Source organism: Anomaloglossus baeobatrachus, chromosome 1, assembly GCF_048569485.1.
Source record: "Anomaloglossus baeobatrachus isolate aAnoBae1 chromosome 1, aAnoBae1.hap1, whole genome shotgun sequence".
Taxonomy (NCBI): Eukaryota; Metazoa; Chordata; class Amphibia; order Anura; family Aromobatidae; genus Anomaloglossus; species Anomaloglossus baeobatrachus.
Window position 1 is genome coordinate 871,969,267 of NC_134353.1, and position 27,178 is coordinate 871,996,444.

Sequence of the window (27,178 nt, forward strand, 5' to 3'; positions counted from 1 at the left end):
TTGATGCTCAGCCCTGTGCAAGCTGCTTGCAGGGTATGATCGGCTCGCACTGGGGGTAAAATCAGCATGATCAGATATAGTGTGCAAACAAAAAAAAAAAATTAAAAACCCTGTCCACCCTCCCCTGGAAGTGTTCTGCTTATAGCTGGAGACACAAACTGCCCAATTACTGACTTCCATTGATGTTCGGGTCACAAACCAAACCTTATTTAAAGTTCGACTGTGCCCTCCGAACCGAACTTCCAAAGGTTCGCTTATCTAAAGATGAGTGAAACTTTAGGCTCGAGCTCGACGCAAACCCTGGATCAAGTCACTGATTGGCACTTTGAATCTCCGCCCACATACAGCCAGCCACAAGCAGAAAACCTCCGGGAGAGGGTGGCCAGACTTTTTCAAACTTTTTTTTTTTTTTTGCACACTACATCCGAGCACGCTGCTTTTAGCACTAGTGTGCGCCGTTCAAACCCTGGAAACGGCTTGCACTGGGCTGAGCACCAAGTGTACCTGAGCGCTGCTTGAAAGAGTTTTGTTCGCACGTACTACATCCAATCCTCGAACCCAAACCTTGAATTTTAAATTTGGTGTTCGGTTCAAAAGCGAACCTCAGGTTCACTCTTCTCTGCCGACTACCTCATTATCATATATGAATTAAGAATGAAACTAAAAGGTTATGATTTTAATTAGGGCTGTGGTCCCCAACAAGTTTCTAAGCTTGGTTTGAACAGTCAATTAGTGCTGAGGGTAAGGCCTCATTCAGATTTCACATATGAGAAAACCAGAGTTTTTCTGTCCGTGTCTCATTAGTGTCATATGAAAAAGTTTGGGCACCCCTATTAATGTTAACCTTTTTTCTTTATAACAATTAGGGTTTTTGCAACAGCTTTTTCAGTTTCATATATCTAATAACTGATGGACTGAGTAATATTTCTGGATTGAAATGAGGTTTATTGTACTAATAGAAAATGTGCAATCCGCATTTAAACAAAATTTGACCGGTGCAAAAGTATGGGCACCCTTATCAATTTCTTGATGTGAACCCTCCTATCAACTTTTTACTGACTTACTAAAGCACTAAATTGGTTTTGTAACCTCATTGAGCTTTGAACTTCATAGGCAGGTGTATCCAATCATGAGAAAAGGTATTTAAGGTGGCCACTTGCAAGTTGTTCTCCTATTTGAATCTCCTATGAAGAGTGGCACCATGGGCTCCTCAAAACAACTCTCAAATGATCTGAAAACAAAGATTATTCAACATAGTTGTTCAGGGGAGAGTACAGAACGTTGTCTCAGAGATTTAAACTGTCAGTTTCCACTGTGAGGAACATAGTAAGGAAATGGAAGAACACATGTACAGTTCTTGTTAAGCCCAGAAGTGGCAGGCCAAGAAAAATATCAGAAAGGCAGAGAAGAAGAATGGTGAGAACAGTCAAGGACAATCCACAGACCACCTCCAAAGACCTGCAGCATCATCTTGCTGCAGATGGTGTCAATGTGCATCGGTCAACAATACAGCGCACGATGCACAAGGAGAACCTGTATGGGAGAGTGATGCAAAAGAAGCCGTTTCTGCAAGCACGCCACAAACCGGGTCGCCTGAGGTATGCAAAAGCACATTTGGACAAGCCAGTTACATTTTGGAAGAAGGTCCTGTGGACTGATGAAACAAAGATTGAGTTGTTTGGTCATACAAAAAGGCGTTGTGCATGGAGGCAAAAAAACACGGCATTCCAAGAAAAGCACTTGCTACCTACAGTAAAATTTGGTTCCATCATGCTTTGGGGCTGTTTGGCCAATGCCGGCACCGGGAATCTTGTTAAAGTTGAGGGTCGCATAGATTCAACTTAGTATCAGCAGATTCTTGACAATACTGTGCAAGAATCAGTGACGAAGTTGAAGTTACGCAGGGGTTGGATATTTCAGCAAGACAATGATCCAAAACACTGCTCCAAATCTACTCAGGCATTCATGCAGAGGAACAATTACAATGTTCTGGAATGGCCATCCCAGTCCCCAGACCTGAATATCATTGAAAATCTGTGGGATGATGTGAAGCATGCTGTCCATGCTTAGCGACCATCAAACTTAACTGAACTGGAATTGTTTTGTAAACAGGGATGGTCAAATATACCTTCATCCAGGATCCAGGGACTCATTAAAAGCTACAGGAAGCGACTAGAGGCTGTGATTTTTGCAAATGAAGGATCTACAAAATATTAATGTCACTTTTATGTTGAGGTGCCCATACTTTTGCACCGGTCAAATTTTGTTTAAATGTGGATTGCACATTTTCTGTTAGTACAATAAACCTCATTTCAATCCAGAAATATTACTCAGTCCATCAGTTATTAGATATATGAAACTGAAATAGCTTCTGCAAAACCCCAAATTGTTATAAAGAAAAAAGGTCAACATTAATAGGGGTGCCCAAACTTTTTCATATGACTGTATATTATACTGAAAAAGAGAAAACTGAGAGGAGACATAATAGCGGTCTACAAATATCTCACAGGTAGTCACAGTGCAGAGGGAATTACCCTATTCTCATTAGCACAAGGAAGTACAAGAAGTAATGGGATGAAACTTAAAGGAAGGAGATTCAGATTAGACATTAGGAAAAACTTTCTGACAGTGAGGGCAGTCAGAGAGTGGAACAGGTGACCACGGGAGGTAGTGAGGTCTCCATCAATGGAAATCTTCAAGCGGAAACTGGATAAACATATAGCTGGGGTGATTTAGGAAAGCCTGCACTCGCAGGGGGTTGGACCTGATGGCCCTTGAGGTCCCTTCCAACTCTACCATGCTAGGATTCTATATTGCCAATGTCAATCTGACACTTGGATCAAAATCAGATGTCTCCACGGTTTTGCACGGACCACTTGGTTCTCGGAAAGTCTTAAACCTGTGAATGACCGCATGCCATCTGTTACCGGACATCTGAGCCTAAAACACACACGGCAGCAATCAACCAGTGTCTAATTCATGCTGTCTATGGTTCGGGCAACACGAATCTGATGACAGGTTCCCTTTAAATCTGTCTACCTCTACATACAGAAGTAACGCTAGCTGTCCAACACTGCAGTCATGAAGAATTCACCATGGTGAAAATATTCTCGGTTTCCGTTAAACATTACTTTTACATTATGGATTTTTTTTTTTAAGAAATTTTCCAAGGGACTTCAGCATGCATTATACAATATGTGCAAGCTTGAACCTAAAAATGGAAATAGCATACTGAAGGAAACTTCTGTAGATGCTTGCTACTCCCTTAAGGGCTCATCAATGCTACTTCAATGACTAAGCACTGGAGTGCTACAGGCAGGTTGCAGACCAGATACCATAAAGATATGGTGAGTAAAACACTGAACCGTGTAAAGCACAGTGCTGAATAAATATTACATTACTTGCTCATGTGCCCCATACAGCAAAACTCTGGTGTCTGCAGCCAAATGCCAGCTCATTTTACACCTGATTAACCCAGGGAATGAAAAACTAAATAACTTTACTTTCCAGAAAAGTTACAGCAAAAAAAGGAGAAAAAAATAACAACAAAAACAGAATTTTACCAACATGTCAAGAACGAACATAAAAGGGATCTGAGAGCCACGGAAGGAGACATCCGCCATATTATGTAACTGCTACATGAACGGCGTATTTATCAGGAGATTATACAAATACAACTATGGTCAAATATATTTTTTTCTGCCAAAGACAATTAAAAATGAATTGTGCCCGAACATGTACATTTATACGTCACCAGGTTTTTGCTTCCCATCTGAGAGCAGCATAATGTAGAGAAAGAGACCCTGATTCCAGTGATGTGTCACTTACCGAGCTGTTTGCTGTCATTTTGATAAAATGTTTTCTCTAGCAGTTAAACAGAGTTCATGAATATGCTGGACTACCTGGTAGTCCTGTAATGATAATCTACTGCTGATTAAACAGTGATTTTTATCAAAACTACACTAAGCAGCCCAGTAAGTGGCAAATCTGACAAATCGCTAGAATCAGGATCTCTCCCCCTACATTATGCTGCTCTCAGATTAGGTGGCAAAAACCTGGTGACAGATTCCCTTTGGAGAGAACACTTTCACTCAAGAGCACATCATAATAAAACAAGAACAAAAGTGGACACTTTAAAGGGGTATTCCTATTTCCAAGATCCTATCCAAATATGTAGGAGGTATAGTAATAATAATAAAAATATTAGCAAATACCTCCAATTAGAAAATGTAGTACAGTTGTTCTAATTCACTACGCCACTTACCTAATGTGCAAGGCATTGCCGAACCTTAGGTATCCATGATTACGACCACACATATAGTCCCAGTAATTTGCTGGTTGTCATAACCATAGATATCTAAGGTCCTGCAATGCCCTGCAGATGAGGTAAGCAACATAGTGAAGAACTATACTACATTTCTAATTGGAGGTATTTGCTAATATTATTTTTACACCTACTACATATTGTGATAGGATCCTGGAGTTGGGAATTCCTCTTTAAGTATTCTTTACAGAAAAAGGGGGAATGGTCTTACTCAGAATCCTGCTCAATTAGGCAGGGCTTAATAAATAAGTGGCAAAGGCTGTAGCAGAGAATTGCATCCTGTTACTTGAAGGGCTGCCACAACATACTATGATTTTAGTATAAGATATGTAGCTCTCTGCAATTTTCCTTGCCCAATTTGACAGACCCGAAGAGGGTATTGTTTCATATAAATAACTCCTGTGTATGGGCACTTGCCCTATAGGAAAAATGGATATTAAAGAGAAGGGTCATGTTACCGTCCACCCTTAATTAACTAGACAACCAATTTGAGTGCCTGCGACCGATACGGGCCTTCCCTTTTTGATAAAAGAGAGGACAGCCACAGATTTCTGATTTTTCTAAATCTAGTCTGCCTGGGCTCGGGTTTCAAATATTGCGGATCGGAAAGACAGATTGCTGGGTTGGGTTGGGGTAAACCTAGCGGTCATGGTGCACATTGGCACTAAGTACAAAGTCCAATAAAACAAAAAAAACAAAAGGACGTTCAAAATCTTGAAGACCGAAAATACAGAAATATAATTTCAGGGGTAAAAAATTCTCAATAGTAAATGTAAAAAATGAAATCAAGCCAGCAAAGTTAGAATATTACAAGGGAAGAAATTCCTCCAATATCATGAGAGGTTGGAAAAATTGGGTTTGTTAAGTTTAGAAAAAAAGACGTCTCAGAGATTTCATTCCTATGTATGGTCAATACAAAGGACTGGCACATGACTTATTCCTTCCAAATACAATACTAAGGACCAGGGGGCACTTATTATGGGTGGATGATAGGTGATTAGAGTTGAGCGGACTGCTACTAATCCGGGTCCGGCGGATTGACAATGAAGGGGAGAGGAAAGAGAGAGAGAGAGAGAGAAGAGGAGAGGAGAGAGAGAAGGGGAGAGGAAAGAGAGAGAAGGGGAGAGGAGAGAGAGAGAAGGGGAGAGGAGAGAGAGAGGGAGAAGGCGAGGGGGAGAGAGAGGGAGAGAGGGGGAGAGGGAGAGAGAGGGAGAGAGAGGGAGAGAGAGGGAGAGAGAGGGGGAGAGAGGGAAAGAGAGAGGGAAAGAGAGAGGGAAAGAGAGAGGGAGAGAGGGAGGGAGAGAGGGAGGGAGAGGGAGAGAGAGAGGGAGAGAGAGGGAGAGAGAGAGGGAGAGAGAGGGAGAGAGAGGGAGAGAGAGGGAGGGAGAGAGGGAGAGAGGGAGGGAGAGAGAGAGAGAGGGAGAGAGAGAGGGAGAGAGAGGGAGAGAGAGGGAGAGAGAGGGAGAGAGAGGGAGAGAGAGGGAGAGAGAGGGGAGAAAGGGAGAGAGAAGGGGAGAGGGAGAGAGGGAGAGAGAGGGAGAGAGAGAGAGAGAGAGGGAAAGAGAAAGAGAAAAAAAAACAAAAAACGGATCCGGATCGTGCACTCGGAATCCCGCGTCCGGGTCGGACTCGGATCTGCCGCTCAAACCGCGCGGATCCGGATTTTGCCAGTCCGGATCCGCTCAACACTATAGGTGATCCCAGCAGCTGAATAGGAAAGGGTTCTTTACAGTTAGAGCAGTCAAACTGTGGAATGCCCTACCACTAGGATGATTAGCCCCGTGGAAGTTCGGCTTTGCACACAGACTTGACCGAAACTTAATTTGAAGTCACTAAATGGGCAATTCAGATCTCCACTCACAAGTAGCCAGCCATAAACAGATCACTTCCAGGGGCGTTTTTTTTCCATTTCTTTTTTTGTGCCTACTACAACTGATCTGATCACACTGTTGTTGCTCCCCGTAGGAGCTGATCAAACACTGCAAGCGGCTCACACTGGGCTGAGCACCGAGTGTTCCCGAGCACAGCGATGCTCGCACAAGTGGTTGGCATTTCTTTAGTTCACTTATCCCCAGTAGTAATGGCAGACACTATAACAGCTTTTTTTAAACATAGGGCTGAATGATTTCTTCAGTACACACAACATTGTCGGTTATAAATCATTTAGTGACAAAAAAAATCTTTAATTGGTGGCGAAAAGTAACTGTAAGTTAAAGTCAAAGTGGACAGAACACGCCCTAATGTCTCCAAAAAGGGCCGGACTTTCTAGTAAAAATCAGGTCCAAACATTGTGGTTGTGGGATTCTGGCATGCAGAGCGACAGCCCACAATCCTCCATAGTCTCTTCCACAGTGAAAATGGAACATCTTGCGTATTACTGTGAGATCTCACACTTAGCACTACCCCAGCACTGCCGCAGAGTTTACTAAGCAATGGTGGTAAAATTCTTGGAGCAATTATCATTTGGAAATCCCTTAGAAAATGATGCAGCAGCACTAGATAGATACAAAGAGTGAGATTGGCATGCGATGTTCAGCTCTGCACACATTTGGTGGCGGACTCTTTTCACACTACAGAGTCTGATAAGCAATCTGATGCTTCAGAGTTGTTCAGCCGGGTGTTGGCTAATTCAGGTTCACTGGTCTTCAACCCTGCAGGAGTTAATTCCTGCAGACTGGTGAGCAGGAACTAGGATCTCAGACTACTAATTGCCACATGCAGATGTCTCTTTCCCATTTAAGGTGTGAGTATACAATATATTTTTCTATGTGCTTTTCTACTGTGAGAATACAATACATTTTTCTATATGTCTTTTCTATAACTAAGCTTTTTTTTTCTATATAAGTAACAAGAGCATGTAAGCATGTCTACACCAAAGTCAGCAGCTAATATCGTGAAACAGGGGAACAGAATGAAAATGTTGATAATGATGACTGCCTGTATCTGAGTAAGTTTGGATCTGTTCCCAGTGTGCTACGTGATAAGGACTTTTCGAGCTATGGCTGAAGAGGAAATCAAATAAAAAAAATGGATAAACGTCACAGGCTTTACACATATGCTTTTAATATAGCCAGTGGCATACTTAGGAATTTTACTAAAGGATTAACCCACTATGGCTCTATAAAAGGCCTGTAAAAATAAAGCATGTCACATGTGCACCTGCTCTTACTGAGAGGAGATTGTACCAGATATTTTCTGTGTGGTCTGAATTCCTTGCTGGCACTCAGTTACCCTCAATTCGAGATTACAGCAGATATTCACTGTTAAGAAGGAGATTTCCCGAAAACTATGGAATTTCTCCTTAACAAAAGGTACAGGTTTCTTCCAGTGCGCGCTAATAACAGCTTTAGCATAGCTCTGGCGATTCCGGTCCTAGAGGTAATCCATTTCATGGTGATCTGTAGTTGCTATTTTGCGTGGTCTGGAATTTCCCCTGTTGTGCGTTTACTTCCTTTATCTTTATTCCCCTGTAGATGCATAGTCTCTCTTTTGTGTTTGAGTGCAGTGTGTGCAAGGTTTTGTTCTTCCTTGTCCGTGTTGTTTCTGTGGGATTTTGCTGTTGTGTTTCCAGCCTGCTACAAGGGTGGGGGAAGAGGGGGAAGTAGGATCAGGGCTTGGACAGAAGTCAGGGTCACGCTGGTGGCACACACCTGGCTACCATCAAGCCTACCTCTGAGTTAATTGGTACTAGAGAGGAAAAGAAGCAGGTATTGGCACTCAGCTCAATATAGAATGCATGACAATCAATATATAAATAGCCAGAAATCTTTTATTGAAAACATGCCCCAATAAAAACATTTAAAAGGCAAAAAACACCAGACAAAAGAATGATTAACTGTGGTGCTATACAATGAGAAATAGTATTAACCAGCAAAGGACAAAATAGCCATAGGACATATCAATGAGTCCATTCAAAAGATGCAAAAACATATACACACAATGGCACAGCTGGATAATAGCACAAATGAAATAACCCACCATAACAGAACCACATCACTGTTGAGATCCTCTCCTGATGAAGCTCACTTGATGAGCGATATGCGTTGGGTATGGGGGGGTTCACCAGACTTCTGACCACTATCTTGCTCACTTAGGCTCTCAACAGTGATGTGGTTCTGTTATGGTGGGTTATTTCATTTGTGCTATTATCCAGCTGTGCCATTGTGTGTATATGTTTTTGCATCTTTTGAATGGACTCATTGATATGTCCTATGGCTATTTTGTCCTTTGCTGGTTAATACTCTTAATCATTGTATAGCACCACAATTAATCATGGTTTTTCTTTTGTCTGGTGTTTTTTGCCTTTTAAATGTTTTTATTGGGGTATGTTTTCAATAAAAGAGGGTCTTGAATCTGAGGGCTAGCCTAGGAGCCTCTGTTTTGTCATTTCATACCCCATGACAGAGATCTCGCACTTTCAGGTCCACGAAGGATTATGGCATCCGACTCTGCATAACCTGGAAGATGGGGCTTGACTTTTGCTGGAAAGTCGGGCCCTTTTGGGGGACACTAGGTTGGTTTTATGCATACTTTGATACTAACTTATATTTGGAAAAATCACCAGGCACTAATAAAAAGGGTAGTGCCCGACTGGTGATACTCTTCGGTACTCTGTACGAATAGCTGCAGTTTTGGAGTATATGGTTTGCCCATGTATTACAGAGTTAACCATTTTGTTTCTCACTGCCCCACCACCGTGCGGAGCTGCCGCCCCACCACCGTGCAGAGCTGCCGCCCCACCACCGTGCGGAGCTGCCGCCCCACCACCGTGCGGAGCTGCCGCCCCACCACCGTGCGGAGCTGCCGCCCCACCACCGTGCGGAGCTGCCGCCCCACCACCGTGCGGAGCTGCCGCCCCACCTACACCCCACCTACTATCTCCTCCCCATAATCCTATAGAATGTAAGCCCGCAAGGGCAGGGCCCTCTTCCCTCTGTACTAGTCTGTCTACTGTAACTTGCATATGTATTTTGTATGTAACCCCCTTCTCATGTACAGCACCATGGAATCAATGGTGCTCTATAAATAAATAATAATAATAAATAATAATAATAAGTTGCGCTGCAAAGTTATAAAAGAAGGTTTAAAAAAAAAAATATGCAAATTTTGGCTCATTTAATTCACATTACACCCCATCATTGTTTTGTACACACAATCTTATAAAAAACACTCCTTATGATGTGGATCTCGTACAACAAATGTTTTGATTACTGACATCTAATAGATTAGAAAATTAATGGGTCGCTGATTTGGCGAATTCTTCCTGATGATTTTTTGCAGCTGCTTTGGCAAGAAGTGATGTTCTTTTATAGTTTTACAAGAAAACATTCATTATTAACAGGAAAAAGAAAAATAAGGCATTAGCTCTTCTCAGCAAAGGCTGGCAATTTATTTTTATTTGAAATGGCGTCTTGGCACATCCGTATTGCAGATGTATTAGGCCAGCCTAAGCTTGGCACGCAATCAACTAAGGTGAACTTGACGAAAAATTAGGACAGCAAGAAAATTTATGAAATAAGCTAAAGACATCACACAAAAAGCTAAAAATGTGTGCAGTCTCACTAATGGAGGACACAAACGTCTCCATCCAAAGTATACAAGTGATGTCAGGAAACGGTGCAGAGGAGGAAGGTGGCCTCCACTGGACAGCAAAACTTCAGAGGGTATGTGCACACTACGTTTTTAAGGGTCTGTGCACACACTGTGGTTTTGTTGTGGATTTTTTATTCTGCGTAGATTTTTCACAAATCCTTAAGGATTTCATAGTCTCAGCAAAGAGAATAAGACTCCTGAAGTCTCTTGCTTATTTTTTCCTTCCAGATTTAAATCTGCTGCATGTCAATTATTTCAGCGTTTCTGCTCCAGATTTCACCTATACTAATGAATGGGAAAAACACAGAAAAAAACCGCATATATTTGATGCTACATTTTTCCTTCCAACACATCAGTATGTCCAGTAGATTTTTCTGCTGCAAAGGAATCTCCAGTAATGCCAGCCTGGATTCAGTTACCTGCACTGCACTCCGGAGCTCTCACCTGCAGCCTGAACTGATCTCAGAGTTTGCAGGACTGTACCGCGAGCGCAGAGTGACTGATTCCCCGGAGATTGCGCTTCAGTTCATAACAGCTGCGGACAGGCCTGGCTGATCTCCGGAATTCAGGTGAAAGCACCGGAGATCAGCCCGGCCTGTCTGCAGCTGTCATGAACGGAACCGCAATTGCCGGGGAATCAATCACTCAGCGCTCGCGGTACAGTCTAGGCTGCACACCGGAGCTCAGGTGAGAGCTCCGGAGTGCAATGCAGGTATCTGAATCCAGGCCTGGCATTACTGGAGATTCCTCCGGTAGGCAGTTTGACGCTGTGTGCACATACTCTAAAACCCAAAACACCGGCCGAGGTTTTCCAAGGCAAAGCTGCACTAGGCCTCCCTCACATGTCCGTGTTTCCGGTAGATGTGATGTCCCTTTTCACATGTACCGGAGACACGGACACATGAGGACCCATTAAACTCAATGGGTTTGCGCACACATCCATGTTTTCACATGGACTGTATGTCAGTGTGAAGCACACGCCTGTCCCTGTGCTCCACACAGCGACATGTCTGTTTCTGCCCGCAACACAGGTGTCACAAGGACCGCACTCTGATGTATGTGATCCATGTGACTTTAGTGTGACACATACTGGAAAATACACCTGTCCCTTAAAAAAAAACAAAATAAAAACGTACCTGTCTCTGGCGCTGCTGGTGCTTCCAGGTCCCACTCATTATGCACATGAATATTCACTGCACTGATCGCAGACTCAGAAGTAACAGCAGCGCCATAGGCAGGTAAGTATACAAGTTCATGCTGTCAGTGTGCAATCTGGATGTCACACGGTTAGCACACAGAGAACACATACAGACAGCCTTATGTACCTTCCCAATGGACTGTTACACACATGCGTTAAATGCACAAATGTGTGAAAGAGGCCTTAGGAAAACGCTGGTTGCTGTAGTTTTTGTGGCGGCTTCATCATATAAATAAGGAGCAGATTTAGTGGAAGCGGCCACAGGAACGAACAAGCTACTTCTTTTAGCAGCTTCATGGTTTACAAACACTGCAGCGGTTGAAAGTCTGAACATGCGCACAGCATTGTTATTTTTACATTGCTGTGTACTGTGTTCATTTTTTGCAGCGGATTTTAAGGTGAGTTCCGCCTAAAATAGACATAGGCCCTAATTTATCAAAGCTTTAAGTACCAAAAAACTGTTAAAAGCTTTGAAAAGTCACAAACATTTGCTGCATCTCGGTCCTGTGCCAAAACTTGGCAAATCTTGTCATTTTAACGCCAATTGTCCCCAGCTCCACCAAATTGGGAGAAAGTGGGGTGGGATGGGAGCACGGCATGGGCTGGACGCCACAGGTCATCTAACTCATGACGAGCTGTGGGCTCCCGACTCCAGAAAACTCACTCCAGCCCCTGACCAGAGTAAGATTTCCCACATGGCATATACTCCAGATTCATAAAGAGACGGGTATGGATCAGTAACATCTGACTTCACCATCACCCTCATTAAGACCAGTAATAAAATCACTAGTTTTGCTGAACTGGGGCCTTAGTGTGCACATAGCAATCACAGCTGCTTTGGGTAGATTTCTGTATCTGCTCGATGTAAAGGTATTCTGTATATTTTTACAATCCCTTAATATTTGAAGGTTCCCGTAACAATGCGGTGATCAAAAATGATCCACTTTTTGGATCTGCAAAGACCTCCTGTAATCTGTGGAGAAACAGGTCGGTCAGTAATTGATTCCTTTTCCTATAGCGCCACTTAATGCCTCTCTATACTAACTATACTACCTTTCTAATTGGAGATATTTGCTAATATTATTACACCTATTACATATTAGGATAGGATGGAGATGGGAATACCCCTTTAATGCAATTTTTTGAATACTAGTTATACAACCCAGTGTTGCCCGGCATAGTAACTAAGTCTCTCTCTCTCCCACTCACAACCAAAAACATATTACCTCACACATAAGCTTCTTATACTAAGAATGTGTTCTGTGGCCTATAGCAACCAATCACAGCTCCTATTAATGACCTGTAGCAAAAATAGAAGCAGAGCTGTGATTGGTTGCTATAGGCCACCAGATAAATATCCAGGGTAACCGTCAAAACAGACAATATATTATCTCAAACATCCAAACAGTTTCTGTGTGTGTGTCTCTTTGTGTGTGTGTCTCTTTCTCTGTCTGTTTCTCTTTCTGTGTGTCTCTTTTTGCATCTGTTTCTCTTTCTCTGTGTCTTTCTGTGTGTCTCTCTTTCTGTGTGTCTCTTTCTGTGTCTGTTTCTCTTTCTGTGTGTCTCTTTCTGTATCTGTTTCTGTTTGTCTCTTTCTGTGTGTGTGTGTGTGTGTGTGTGTCTGTCTCTTTCTGTGTGTGTGTCTGTGTGTGTCTCTTTCTGTGCCTGTTTTTCTTTCTGTGTGTGTCTCTTTCTGTGTCTGTTTCTCTTTCTGTGTGTGTCTCTTTTTGCATCTGTTTCTCTGTGTGTCTTTCTGTGTGTGTGTCTTTCTGTGTGTCTCTTTCTGTGTGTGTGTCTTTCTGTGTGTGTCTCTTTCTGCATCTGTTTCTCTTTCTGTGTGTCTTTCTGTGTATATGTCTCTTTCTGTGTGTGTCTCTTTCTGTGTGTGTCTCTTTGTGTGTGTGTCTGTGTCTCTTTCTGTGTGTCTTTCTGCGTCTCTCTTTCTGTGTGTCTGTTTCTCTTTCTGTGTGTCTTTCTGTGTCTGTTTCTCTTTCTGTGTGTGTCTCTTTCTGTATCTGTTTCTGTGTGTGTCTCTTTTGGTGTGTGAGTCTCTTTCTGTGTGTGTGTGTGTTTGTGCCTGTCTCATTCTGTGTGTGTGTGTGTCTGTGTGTCTCTTTCTGTGCCTGTTTTTCTTTCTGTGTCTTTTTCTGTGTCTGTTTCTCGTTCTGTCTTTCTGCGTCTGTTTCTCTTTCTGTGTGTGTCTCTTTCTGTATCTGTTTTTGTGTGAGTCTCTTTCTGTGTGTGTGTGTGTGTGTGTGTGTGTGTCTATGTGTGTCCCTTTCTGTGCCTGTTTTTCTTTCTGTGTGTCTCTTTCTGTGTGTCTTTTTCTGTGTCTGTTTCTCTTTCTGTGTGTCTTTCTGCGTCTGTTTCTCTTTCTCTGTGTCTCTTTCTGTATCTGTTTCTGTGTGAGTCTCTTTCTGTGTGTGTGTGTGTGTCTCTTTCTGTGTGTGTGTCTCTTTCTCTGTGTGTGTCCCTTTCTGTGCCTGTTTTTCTTTCTGTGTGTGTGTTTCTTTCTGTGTCTGTTTCTCTTTCTGTGACTCTTTATCTGTCGATCTGTTACAAGCTCCATTGACGTCTATGGCGTTCCTTGAGTCGAATGAGGTGGCTGTGCAAAATGATGTGATTGTAAATGCGACAGCGCGGATTCCTTTATCAGACATACACACACATACATACATACATACTGTGAGACTGTGACCGGGGTTATCTATGACGGCCGGTATGTCTCGCCCCGGTTGTGCTCACTCCATGATAATCCACTATAGGGTTAATGCTGTTTTCCCTACAGGCTGAAGGGAGGGATAAATAGATTCAGGAACAAGGGCAGGTGTGCCGGGTGTGAGGGTGATCACATCTCCCTGAGTTCTCTGCCGGAAAGGCACATATGTAATATTGTGGACTTTTTCTTTGGAATAAACCGTGTGCTGTGAACCTTGGTGCCTGGATCCCGTGTCTTCTGCAGCGCAGCCGACGACGCTACCTCACATATGGTGGAGAATCGGCGGGCATGACAGCCGGTGAGGTGTAGCATCCATTCCTGGTGACCCAGTAGCACATGTCCTGGATTCGAGCGGCTATACTACAGCCCAAACCCGGCGACGCCATGGAGGACATACTAAAGCATTTGGCTCAGGCTAATGCACAGCAGCAACAGACCAATGCACACCTGCTCCAATCCTTGCAAATGCAGGAAAAAAAATTCCAAGAACAGATGGATCAGGCCAATGCACGTCAGCAGCAATCCTTGCAAGTGCACCAAGAACAGATGGAGCAGGCCAATGCACGTCAGCAGCAAGCCTTGCAATTGCAGGAAAAAAGGCACCAAGAACAGATGGTTCTCCTGGCCAAGTCGATCCGTGCCGGACCGGCAGCAACAACCCCGGGATCGGGTGATGACGGCAGCGTCCGGAAAGCGGTGAGACAAGCGTTGCAAAAGATGACCCCGGGTGATGATGTGGAAGCGTTCCTGGCGGTGTTTGAACGGGTGGCCGAGCGGGAAAAGCTGCCGACCCCGCAGTGGGCTGAGGTATTGTCACCTTATCTGACGGGGGAACCCCAAAAAGCATACCTGGACCTCTGTACCGAGGACGCCATTGACTATGTGACCCTGAAAGCCGAAATACTGGCTCGGTTGGGGGTGAATACCTATGTACGGGCTCAGCGGGTAAATCAGTGGTTCTTTGAGGAAGCCAAACCCGTACGCTCCCAGGCCTATGACTTGTTACATCTTGTAAAAAAGTGGTTGCAGCCTGACACTCTGAGCCCGGCGCAAATGGTGGAAAGGGTAGTAGTGGATCGTTTTGTGCGCACTTTACCCGTCACCGTTCAACGGTGGGTCGGACAGGGTGACCCGAGTACCCTGGACCAATTAGTGTCCCTGGTAGAGCGGCATGTGGCTACGCAGGACTTGATACGGGACACTGAGACTTTGCGTACCGCCCGGCGGTTCGGCCCCTCCAAGCCTAGGGCCAAGGACCCACCGCTGACACCGGTGCGGGAGTCCGCTACCGTCCCGTCTGAAGCTGCACCCTCCGTCCCTGAGGTCCGGAAAACTATGTACCCTAAACGACAACTCGTCAAGGGGGTGTCCTTCCCTATTAGATGTTGGCGGTGCCAGCGGGTGGGACATATGGAAGCCCAGTGTCCACTCACCACGGAGCCCATGGATTGTGGGGTTACCCGGCGGGGTTCAATGTATGCTCAGGTGGTGTGTACCGCTGACCTGGTCTACCCAGAGACTGAGCCCCACTTGTGCCAAATTCAGGTGAATGGATGTCCGGTTACAGGCTTGTTGGATTCCGGAAGCTTAGTGACCCTTGTGCGATCAACCCTAAGGGCTAAAGTAAAGGCCACCGGACGTACCGTGGGGGTGGTTTGCATACATGGGGACCGCCGAGACTATCCCACGGGGATAGTCACCATCACAGCACCTTGCGGTCAGGTGCAACATGAGGTGGGACTTATTAATACTCTTCCCTATGATGTGATCCTAGGAAGGGATCTGCCCTATTTTTGGACTTTATGGAAGGGACCTCCTAAGTCCCCTCAGATATTGGTCAGTCCGGGACCTGAGCCCTACAATCCTGAATCCGGGACGCCTGCCGTAGGGGTCCCCATGATAGGGACAGGATGTGAACCTGATAGGTCGCCCCTAGAGGTATTGGCAGGAGAGGCTGAGACGGTCGAGCCCATCCCGGAGTTGGAGGCGTCCCCGGATACGTTTGGGACAGCCCAACTCCAGGACCCTACATTAATACATGCCCGGAGTCGGGTGACAGTAGTTGACGGGGTGGCACAGCTGCCTGGTGCCCAGGTAAGATACCCCCATTTCGCTCTTAAGCAGGATTTACTCTACCGGGTAGATGAAATACGGGGCGTAGGGGTAGAGCAGTTGGTGGTGCCCCAGCCGTATCGCCGGCGGGTCCTCGACTTGGCTCATAAACACCTGATGAGTGGTCACCTAGGGGTCAAGAAAACGCAGGAGCGAATATTGCAAAGGTTCTATTGGCCCGGGGTCTTTGGGGAGGTAAAACGGTTCTGCGAAACCTGCCCGGAGTGTCAGCTTACCGCACCCCTGACCCACTTTCGCAGTCCGTTGGTACCGTTACCCATTATAGAAGTCCCTTTTGAACGGATAGGGATGGATCTGGTGGGGCCCCTCGTAAAGTCTGCTCGAGGGCACCAGCATATCCTAGTGATCGTTGACTATGCCACCCGGTATCCAGAGGCGATACCTCTCAGACATACTGCAGCCAAGCTTGTAGCTCGGGAGTTGTTTGCTGTGTTCTGCCGGGTGGGGTTGCCCAAGGAGATCCTTACGGATCAGGGGACCCCATTCATGTCTAAAGTGACCAAAGAGCTATGCCGGCTACTCCAGATCAAGCAGTTGCGTACGTCTGTGTATCATCCTCAGACGGATGGTTTAGTGGAACGATTCAATAAAACCCTGAAAACTATGCTCAAAAGGGTGATTTCCAAAGACGGGAAAGACTGGGATATGATGCTTCCCTATTTGATGTTTGCCATACGAGAGGTGCCACAGGCATCCACGGGGTTTTCGCCTTTTGAATTGTTATACGGGCGACATCCCCGGGGATTGTTGGACCTGGCAAAAGAAACCTGGGAGCAGGAGCCCACCCCCCATAAAAGTGTGATTGAACACATTTTGGGTATGCAGAACCGCATAAGCGCGGTCATGCCAATTGTGAAGGAGCATTTACAGGAGGCTCAGGCCGCGCAAAGCGGCCGCTACAATAGACAAGCCGCCGTGCGGACCTTTAATCCCGGGGATCGGGTGTTGGTATTGATTCCCACGGCGGAGAGTAAATTCCTGGCTCAGTGGCAAGGCCCCTACGAGATAAAGGAAAGAGTCGGGGTGGTTAACTACAAAGTATTGCAGCCCGGTAGGCGGAAACCTGAACAAATATACCATGTCAACCTATTAAAACCTTGGCAGGAACGGGAAAACCTGATGGCTGTTTTTTCCCCACCTCCCTCCTCTTCGGGTCGTTCACATCCGGCTCCAGCGACCTCCGGAGGGGACGAACCGGAAGTAAGGATTGGAGAAGCCCTCACCAAGACACAGAGGCGAGAGGCCAGACGGTTGGTTCAGCAGAACCCCGATGTCTTCTCCGAGCTGCCCGGTAGGACCAGTCTGATACGACATGATATTGTCACCGAGCCCCACCTGAAGGTACGCCTGAAGTCATACCGGGTACCGGAGGCTCGACGACAAGCCATATCAGAGGAAGTAAAGTCAATGTTACGCCTGGGGGTCATCGAAAAATCCCGGAGTGAATGGGCTAGTCCGATTGTCCTAATACCAAAACCCGATGGCTCCTTAAGGTTCTGCAATGACTTTAGGAGATTGAACGAAATATCCAAGTTTGATCTCTACCCCATGCCCCGGGTGGATGAGCTGATTGATAGGCTGGGACAGGCGCGATACTTTACCACGCTCGACCTGACCAAGGGGTACTGGCAGGTGCCACTAACGGAGTCCGCCAAGGAGAAAACCGCTTTTGTTACGCCGGAGGGTCTCTTCCACTATGTTGTCTTGCCTTTTGGGTTACATGGCGCTCCAGCCACGTTCCAGAGGTTGATGGACTTAGTGCTGGAACCCCACCAGGCGTATGCTTCAGCGTACCTTGATGACATCATTATTTACAGCTCCGATTGGCAGACCCACTTGGAACAGGTACAAGCGGTGGTGGACGCGCTTCGAACAGCCGGATTGACAGCCAATCCCAAGAAATGTGCGTTGGGACTCACGGAAGCCCGCTACTTGGGCTACGTAATAGGCCAAGGAGTGATTAAGCCCCAAATTAACAAAGTGGAGGCGATCCAGAAGTGGCCTAGACCCCTGACCACGAAGCAGGTTAGGGCCTTCCTGGGTATCGTGGGGTACTACAGGAGGTTTGTAAAAGATTTTGCGGGACTATCAGCCCCCTTGACGGACCTTCTCAAAGGCAAGAAGTCCGTCATGGTGCGCTGGACTCCGCAGGCCGAGGACTCCTTCCGGGCCCTGAAGGAGGTCCTGTGCGGACAGTCCGTTCTTGTAAACCCTGATTTCCGGAAAGAGTTCATAGTACAGACTGACGCCTCGGAGGTCGGCCTGGGGGCAGTGCTGTCTCAGGTGGTTCAGGGGGTGGAACACCCCGTCACCTTCTTAAGTAGGAAGCTCACCCCTCCCGAGCGGAATTATAGCGTAGTGGAGAAGGAGTGTCTGGCGATCAAGTGGGCCTTGGAGTCCCTACGCTATTACCTGCTGGGACGGCAGTTTCGCTTGGTGACGGATCACTCTCCACTGGTCTGGATGAGGTCCGCCAAGGAACGGAATGCCCGGGTTACCCGGTGGTTCCTTTCTCTGCAGAACTTCCGGTTTACGGTTGAACACCGGGCCGGTAGGTTGCAGGGCAACGCCGATGCCTTGTCCCGCGGCCCATGTTTGATGGCAGGAGTTCAACCCCGCACGCTTGAACTGAGGGGGGGGGGTATGTGAGACTGTGACAGGGGTTATCTATGACGGCCGGTATGTCTCGCCCCGGTTGTGCTCACTCCATGATAATCCACTATAGGGTTAATGCTGTTTTCCCTACAGGCTGAAGGGAGGGATAAATAGATTCAGGAACAAGGGCAGGTGTGCCGGGTGTGAGGGTGATCACATCTCCCTGAGTTCTCTGCCGGAAAGGCACATATGTAATATTGTGGACTTTTTCTTTGGAATAAACCGTGTGCTGTGAACCTTGGTGCCTGGATCCCGTGTCTTCTGCAGCGCAGCCGACGACGCTACCTCACAATACATACATATGCTCAGTTTTATATATTAGATTTTGCTAATCTGTGAAAATGGTCAATAAAAATAATAAACAGAATAAAAATTGATTACACATAAAAAGCAAAGTTAATTTGTAATAGTGGACTAACAACAGGGGAAAAAAAAAAAGATCTTTGACATACAATGGGGATATTTGTTAGACACGCTGGAGATATGTCTGACCCCTGACCTTCCAATGTAGTTTCTCTTCTAAGTTTGACTTATTTATCTCCAGTATATTGGCCTGACATCCCACATCTATAATATATGGTTAGGGGAGACATGATGTCAGCAGGCTCATAACAGTGAATGAAGGGTCAGTGTTTCCACCCCGCTCTGCTTCATCTGCTGTATATAAATGACATATGCCGTCTTCATTTAGCTTCACACACGGGACAATAATATATCATGAATCTAAGAGGTCAGCGCATTGTGTAGATCCACCGAGCAGGTATCAGTCTCTTCTCCAGGTACAGCAGGGAATATATATATATAGATATAAAAATAATATAATATATATATATATATATATATATATATATATATATATAAAGCAGCGGCAGACACACAATAAAGGTATAATGATTATTATACACACGTTCTTCATGACAAAGGAAATATCAATGTAAATACTAAACATGAAGGATCATCGCATTACAGGAGGCAGCAATTAAATATTGATTATGGCCTGAGCGGCTTATAATACGGGCACTGAGCTGTGATAGGAGCCGAGACCAAAAAAATAACACATATATAAAAGGAAATAATGACAATAAATTGTTTTCTAAACTCTATTAGGACTTTGAGATAAAAAGGTCACCTTGTTCTGTGTGTTGCCAAAATGTTTGTAATCTGATTTTACCACACAGTTTATGTAGTGGTGCAGTGGATTAAGGGTTTCTATATCTCCACCTTCTTGGACCATTATTAGTCATATTAACCTGATCTATGGCATTTGGGAAAAAAACACTATTGTCAGTATGCATGTTGAATTTTTTTTTCTTTAGGGAATCTGTCAGCAGGTTTTTGCTACCTCATTGGAAAGCAGTATTAGGCCCTGTGCCCACAGGGCGTTTTTACAGCGTTTTTTCTAGCGTTTTTCATTGCTTTTTTTAATCAATAAAAGCAAGGAAAAAGCATCCCAGCAAAGTCTATGAGAATCAGGACTTGCTGTGCCCACGTTGCTTCTTTTTCAGTTGCTTTTTTTCTTGCTGAAAAAAGAAGCAACATGTCAATTGTTTTAGCGTTTTTTCCTGCTTTTTTCCCCAATTGACTTCAATGGAGTCAGGGAAAAAAGCAAGAAAAACGCATGTGTAATGCCTACGTTGCTTTATATTTTATGCGTTTGGGCGTTTTTAGGGAGAAAAGAAAGCTATGGCTATGTAGATTCCTTCATAGAAGAAAGCCACATAGCCAGCTTCGGGAGCTGTTATCTTATTAGCATTGTTTAGCAATTAGCATTGTTTAGCGCGACACCTCTGCAGGGACCCCCGCTGCCGTCACAAGGTAAAGAGTTCATCACAGCGGGGGATCTCCAGGAAATCCCACAGTAATCCCCCTGTATGAATTGTATTCACCTTGTGACATCCCCGAACTTATACAGCGAGGTGTCACGGTAAACAATGCATGGACCACCGCTGATGTCACAATGTAAAGAGTTCATCCCAGCGGGGATCTCCAAGAATGTGGGCGGCATTGCTCGGTAATCCCCCTGCATGAATTGTATTCACATTGTGACATCCGGAACTTCTCTGCAGTGACCTGTGGCATTAAACAATGCAGGGACCCCCGCTGACGTCACAAGGTGAATAGTTCATCCCAGCGGGGGATCTCCAGGAAAGCTCCCAGTAATTCTCCAGCATGAATTGTATTCACCTCCTGACATCCCCGGACTTCCCTGCAAAGAGATGTCGCGGTAAAACACCGCAAGAATACTGAATGCCTGGTGCACAGCCTATGCCACATAAATGCAGGCAACCCCCGCTGACGTCAAGGTGAACCCCGAAAAACCCCGGTGATCCTCCTGCATGAACTGTGTTCACCTTTTGCCATGCACCAGACATTCAGTATTCTTGCAGTGTTTTACCGACACCACTCTACAGGGAGGTCAGGGAATGTCACAAGTTGAATACAGTTCATCTAGGAGATCCGCCGCTGGAATTAACTCTTCACCTTACTCACCTCTCTGCAGTCTCCTGGGTCACGTCCGATGGGCTCCAGGACCTGCCGGTAAGCAGCTGATTGTTTACGTCCAGCGGTGAAAAGCCTGCCGGCTTTTTAACTACCATATGATGAATCAGCTGATCTTCCCTGGACGTAAACGATGGGATGATGCTATTAGGTGATAGCATCAGCTGCTTACCAGCGGGTCCTGGAGCCCATGAGACTTTTAGACAATCAGCTGATGTGTAATCTGTTTCAGGTCCTTGAACCTGTGTCAGGTTCAAAGACCTGAATACAATATCATCTGAACAGAAGGCAAACCGATCAGATGATGTGTCATCATCTGATCAGTTTGCCTTTCAATCAGATGATATTGGATCCGGATTGGACATCGCGGGACCCTCGACCCAGGACTACGGCGGAGGGGGGTTCTTTAGTTCAATAAAGATGGAGTCACTAATTGTGTTGTGTTTTATTTCTAATAAAAATATTTTTCTCTGTGTTGTGTTTTTTTTTTCTTTACTTGAAATTCATGGCGGCTATGTCTAATATTGGCGTGACACCATGAATTTCAGGCTTAGGGCCAGCTGATAATACAAAGCTGTCCCTAACCCCATTATTACCCAGTGAGCCACCCGATACCAGGGCTGCTGGAAGAGTTGGATACAGCACCAGAAGATGGCGCTTCCTATGAATGCGCCATTTTCTGGGGCAGCTGCGGACTGCAATTCGCAGTGGGGGGGCCCAGAAAGCTTGGGCCACCCTGTACTGCGGATTCCAGTCCCCAGCTGCCTAGTTGTACCTGGCTGGACACATAAATTGTGCGAAGCCCATGTCGATTTTTTTTTTTTAATTATTTTATGAAATTCATGAAATAATTAAAAAAAGGGCTTCCCTATATTTTTGGTTCCCAGCTGGGTACAAATAGGCAGCTGGGGGTTGGAGGCCACCCGTACATGCCTGCTGTACCTGGCTGGCATACAAAAATATGGCGAAGCCCATGTCGATTTTTTTTTAATTCATTAAAAAAAAAACAAACACATAACCCAAAAGGGTTAGGGGTAAAAAAAAATGCTTAGGCTCTCACTGCATTTTCTATTGCTAGGGTAACTTAAACAGCTACTGGCTGCTAACCCCTCCTGCTTGGTGTTACCTTCACTGGCAATGAAAAATCCAGGGAAGCCCTTTTTCCTTGAGTTTTTTTGCCAAAAATCTAAAAAAAAATGACGTGGGCTTTGCCCAATTTTTGTGTCCAGCCGGGTACAACCAGACAGCTAGGGACTGGAATCTGCAGCGCAGAGTGGCCCAAGCTTTCTGGGTCCCCTGCTGCGTATTGCAGTCTGCAGCTGCCCCTGGCGCTGTGTCCAACTCTCCCAGCGGACCTGGTGTCGGGTCGCACGCTGGGTAATAAGGGGTTAATACCAGCTTTGTTTTACCAGCTGGTATTAAGTCCGAGATTCTTATTGTCAGGCCAAGTTTGACCCGGGCATTTAGAATCTCCAATGAATGGTTACACCACACAGAAAAAAATACTTTATTAGAAATAAATACACAGACACAGGGACTCCATCTTTATTACTCCCTCTCACCCCTCTTCGATCCTGGTCTTCTGTCACCGATCTAGCTCTGCTACATCAGGAAGCACGGGGGAGCAAGAACGCTTCTGCTCCTCGTGCTGTCTAATCACTCAATGAGTGAGCAGAGACTGCGGGTTGGTAAGCGGTGACATCACCGCTGCCACTGTTGCCATAGTAACCTAATGAGCGAGTTACTATAGCAACAGTGATCTCTGAGTACCTGATTCCCGGCGCCGCTATTCACCTGCATGAGCTGGTGAATACCGGCGCTGGTAAACGATCTAATGGATCATCATTTTCCTGTCACTTTTATTCCAAAATGGAGATTGAAGAAAATGGGTTGAAGAAGGAAATGATATCAGAACACCTTTATTTTCATATCCAACTTTAATGAGCTGAAACAAGCATTCAATAGTAACAAAAAAAGCATGAAAAGAAGCATGAAAAAAAGCAGGAAAAAAAGCATGAAAGCATGAAAAAAGCAGGAAAAAAAGCATGAAAAGAAGCATGAAAAGAAGCATGAAAAAAAGCAAGAAAAAAAGCATGAAAAGAAGCAAGAAAAAAAGCATGAAAGCATGAAAAGAAGCATGAAAAAAAGCATGAAAGCATGAAAAGAAGCACAGAAAAAAGCTGCTTTTTTTGTGCTGAAAAAAAAGCACTGTGGGCACAGGGCCTTATGTAGGAAAATCGACCCTGAGTTCAACGATGTATCGCTTAGATTACTGGCTGCAGCCATTCTGACACAGTGATAGATATTTTTTTCATGTAGCAGTGCTGGGAGAGCTGCCCCTGCACACAACAGGTTTTCAGTGTACATACATTTCCATAGACAAAAGCTGCTAATCAGGAAGGGAGTGGAGTCGGACTATAAAGGTCCAGTCACACTAAGCAACTTACCAGCGATCCCAACAACGATAGGGATCGCTGGTAAGTTGCTAGGAGGTTGCTGGTGAGATGTCACACTGCGACGCTCCAGCGATCCCACCCCCACCAGCAACCTGACCTGGCAGGGATCGCTGGAGCGTCGCTACACGAGTTGCTGGTGAGCTCACCAGCAACCAGTGACAAGCCCCCAGCGCCGCGTGGAAGATGCTGCACTTGGTAACTAAGGTAAATATCGGGTAACCAACCCGATATTTACCTTGGTTACCACCGCACGGAGCTACACGTGCAGAGAGCAGGGAGCAGCGCACACTGAGCGCTGGCTCCCTGCTCTCCTAGTTACAGCACACATCGGGTTAATTACCCGATGTGTACTGCACCTAAATGTGCAGAGAGCAGGGAGCAGCGCACAATGCTTAGCGCTGGCTCCCTGCTCTCCTAGCTACAGCACACATCGGGTTAATTAACCCGATGTGTCCTGCAGCTACATGTGCACAGAGCAGGAGCCGGCACTGACAGTGAGAGCGGCGGAGGCTGGTAACAAAGGTAAATATCGGGTAACCAAGGACAGGGCTTCTTGGTTACCCGATGTTTACTGTGGTTACCAGCCTCCGCAGAAGCCGGCTCCTGCTGCCTGCACATTTAGTTGTTGCTGTCTCGCTGTCACACACAGCGATCTGTGCTTCACAGCGGGACAGCAACAACTAAAAAATGGCCCAGGACATTCAGCAACAACCAACGACCTCACAGCAGGGGCCAGGTTGTTGCTGGATGTCACACACAGCAACATCACTAGCAACATCGCTGCTACGTCACAAAAGTTGTTCGTTAGCAGCGATGTTGCTAGCGATGTTGCTTAAGGCCCCGTCACACTAAGCAACATCGCTAGCAACATCGCTGCTAACGAACAACTTTTGTGACGTTGCTAGCGATGTTGCTGTGTGTGACATCCAGCAACAACCTGGCCCCTGCTGTGAGGTCGTTGGTTGTTGCTGAATGTCCTGGGCCATTTTTTAGTTGTTGCTGTCCCGCTGTGAAGCACAGATCGCTGTGTGTGACAGCAACAGAGCAACAACTAAATGTGCAGGCAGCAGGAGCCGGCTTCTGCGGAGGCTAGTAACCAATGTAAACATCGGGTAACCAAGAAGCCCTGTCCTTGGTTACCCGATATTTACCTTTGATACCAGCCTCCGCCGCCGCTCTCACTGCCTGTGCTGCCGGCTCCTGCTCTGTGCACATGTAGCTGCAGCACACATCGGGTTAATTAACCCGATGTGTGCTGTAACTAGGAGAGCAAGGAGCCAGCGGTAAGCAGTGTGCGCTGCTCCCTGCTCTGTGCACATGTAGCTGCAGCACACATCGGGTTAATTAACCCGATGTGTGCTGTAACTAGGAGAGCAAGGAGCCAGCGCTAAGCATTGTGCGCTGCTCCCTGCTCTGTGCACATTTAGCTGCAGCACACATCGGGCTAATTAACCCGATGTGTGCTGTAACTAGGAGAGCAAGGAGCCAGCGCTAAGCATTGTGCGCTGCTCCCTGCTCTGTGCACGTGTAGCTCCGTGCGGTGGTAACCAAGGTAAATATCGGGTTGGTTACCCGATATTTACCTTAGTTACCAAGCGCAGCATCTTCCACGCTGCGCTGGGGGCTTGTCACTGGTTGCTGGTGAGCTCACCAGCAACTTGTGTAGCGACGCTCCAGCGATCCCTGCCAGGTCAGGTTGCTGGTGGGATCGCTGGAGCGTCGCAGTGTGACATCTCACCAGCAACCTTTTAGCAACTTACCAGTGATCCCTATCGTTGTTGGGATCGCTGGTAAGTTGCTTAGTGTGACTGGACCTTTAGTGTGACGGGGCCTTAACTCACTGCTGAGACCAACTAAGGATAAAGATAAGAGGCTTAAACTAACATTGCAGGTAAACAAAAAAAGGCTGAGATAAGAGACACATGGCTGAATTCTCTGTTTTATCTCTTGCAGCATGCTGTCATCAGATAACATTGCACAAACCTGCTAACAGAGTCCTTTTAATGTCCCTGGACTGTGCTGGATGTATTGCACCCCTCCCTACGTTTACCAGTACTATCTATACAGTACTGAGCTGTACCTGTACTACATGTACTGTAATGTACTACATTCAATGTATTTCTTTTTACCTGTACTACAAACACTGTACTTTTTTCCTGTACTAGTAATACTGTAGAGCTCTCTATCCATACATGTTCTGTACTGTCTACCTGTACTACATGTACTGTAGCTCTCTATGTACTACATGTACTGTACTTCTTTCTAAGTTTACTACATGTACTGTCGTGCTTTCTTCCTTTATCAAATGTACTGTAATGTCTATCACTACATGTACTGTACTTTCATATGTACTGTACTATATCTTTACTGCATGTACCATGCATCTTTCTACCTGTACTAAATGAAACAATGAGGCTGAAAAGACAAAAGGCACAAAACTGGCATCTTATCTTGGTATGAACCAGTATAAGGGGGTGCAGGGAATCGCTCACCTGGGTGAGTTGTGCAAGTCACAAGTCCTATGTTACGTTTGTTAGCGTAAAAACCAGCTGCTGCGGACACACAAGGTGAAATATCAATTAGTGGAAGAGAAGGAATGGGTTGTCATACCGTGCTGCCGAATGGATTCAGGAGAGCAAATGATATATTCAGCCATTGTTAGTTCCTGAAGAAGGAGCATGCTAGCTTAGAAACGTGTAGAACTAGAACAATAAGATCTGCTGAATATATAATTTGCTCTCCTGAATCCATCTGGCAGCGCGGTATGACAACCCGCTCCTTCTCTTCCACTGATTGATACCTGTACTAAATGGCCCATTCTGATCTCTATCTCTAATACATGTGTTGTACTCTACTCTACCTGTACTGTGTAGTATATTCTACCTGTAATACATGTACTGATCTCTAGCTTTGATGTACATGTTGTATCCTATCTATATTACATGTCCTCTAATACACTCTACCTCTACTACATTCAATGTATTTCATTCTACCTGTACTATAGGGCTCTCTACAAGTACTACATACACTGTACATCTTTTCTACTTTTACTACATGTACTGTAGTACATTCTACCTGTTTGACATGCACTGTACTTTCTACCTGTACTGTAGTGCTTTCTACTTGTACATGTTCCATAATTTCTATCTGTATTCCAATAGTATTATGTGTACTGAAGTACTCTATACATTGCACATGTACTGTACTGTATTTGTGCCTGTACTATGTGCCCTGTACGTTATACTTTTACTACCTGTACTGTAGTGCTTTCTACCTTTATTACATGTACTGTAATTTCAATCTGTACCACATGTACTGTACTGCACTCTACCTTAAAGGAGTTGGCCGACATAAACTCCAAATTGTTTTTAAACTAATCTGTGCTGTAATCTCATCTTAATCACCCCTACATTATTTTTTTTTTGGTTTTCTAACTTTTGTTCCTCTTGAATTATCCCTTATTATTCTCTGAACACAATTTATTTACATGTAGCTCAACCAAACATGAAATCTTCCTATGCCAAACCTCACAGTCAGAGCTGGCACCGCCCGGCCTCACTGTCAAGACCCGCCTTCTGCTCACCCTCTGCACACTCACTGAC

General features: G+C 45.5%; 1 protein-coding gene across 1 annotated transcript in view; it reads right to left on the minus strand.

The window, feature by feature from the left end:
* IPO11 (importin 11) overlaps positions 1-27,178 on the minus strand; it is a 643,145-nt gene that overhangs the window by 316,892 nt on the left and 299,075 nt on the right. The window lies entirely within an intron of this gene.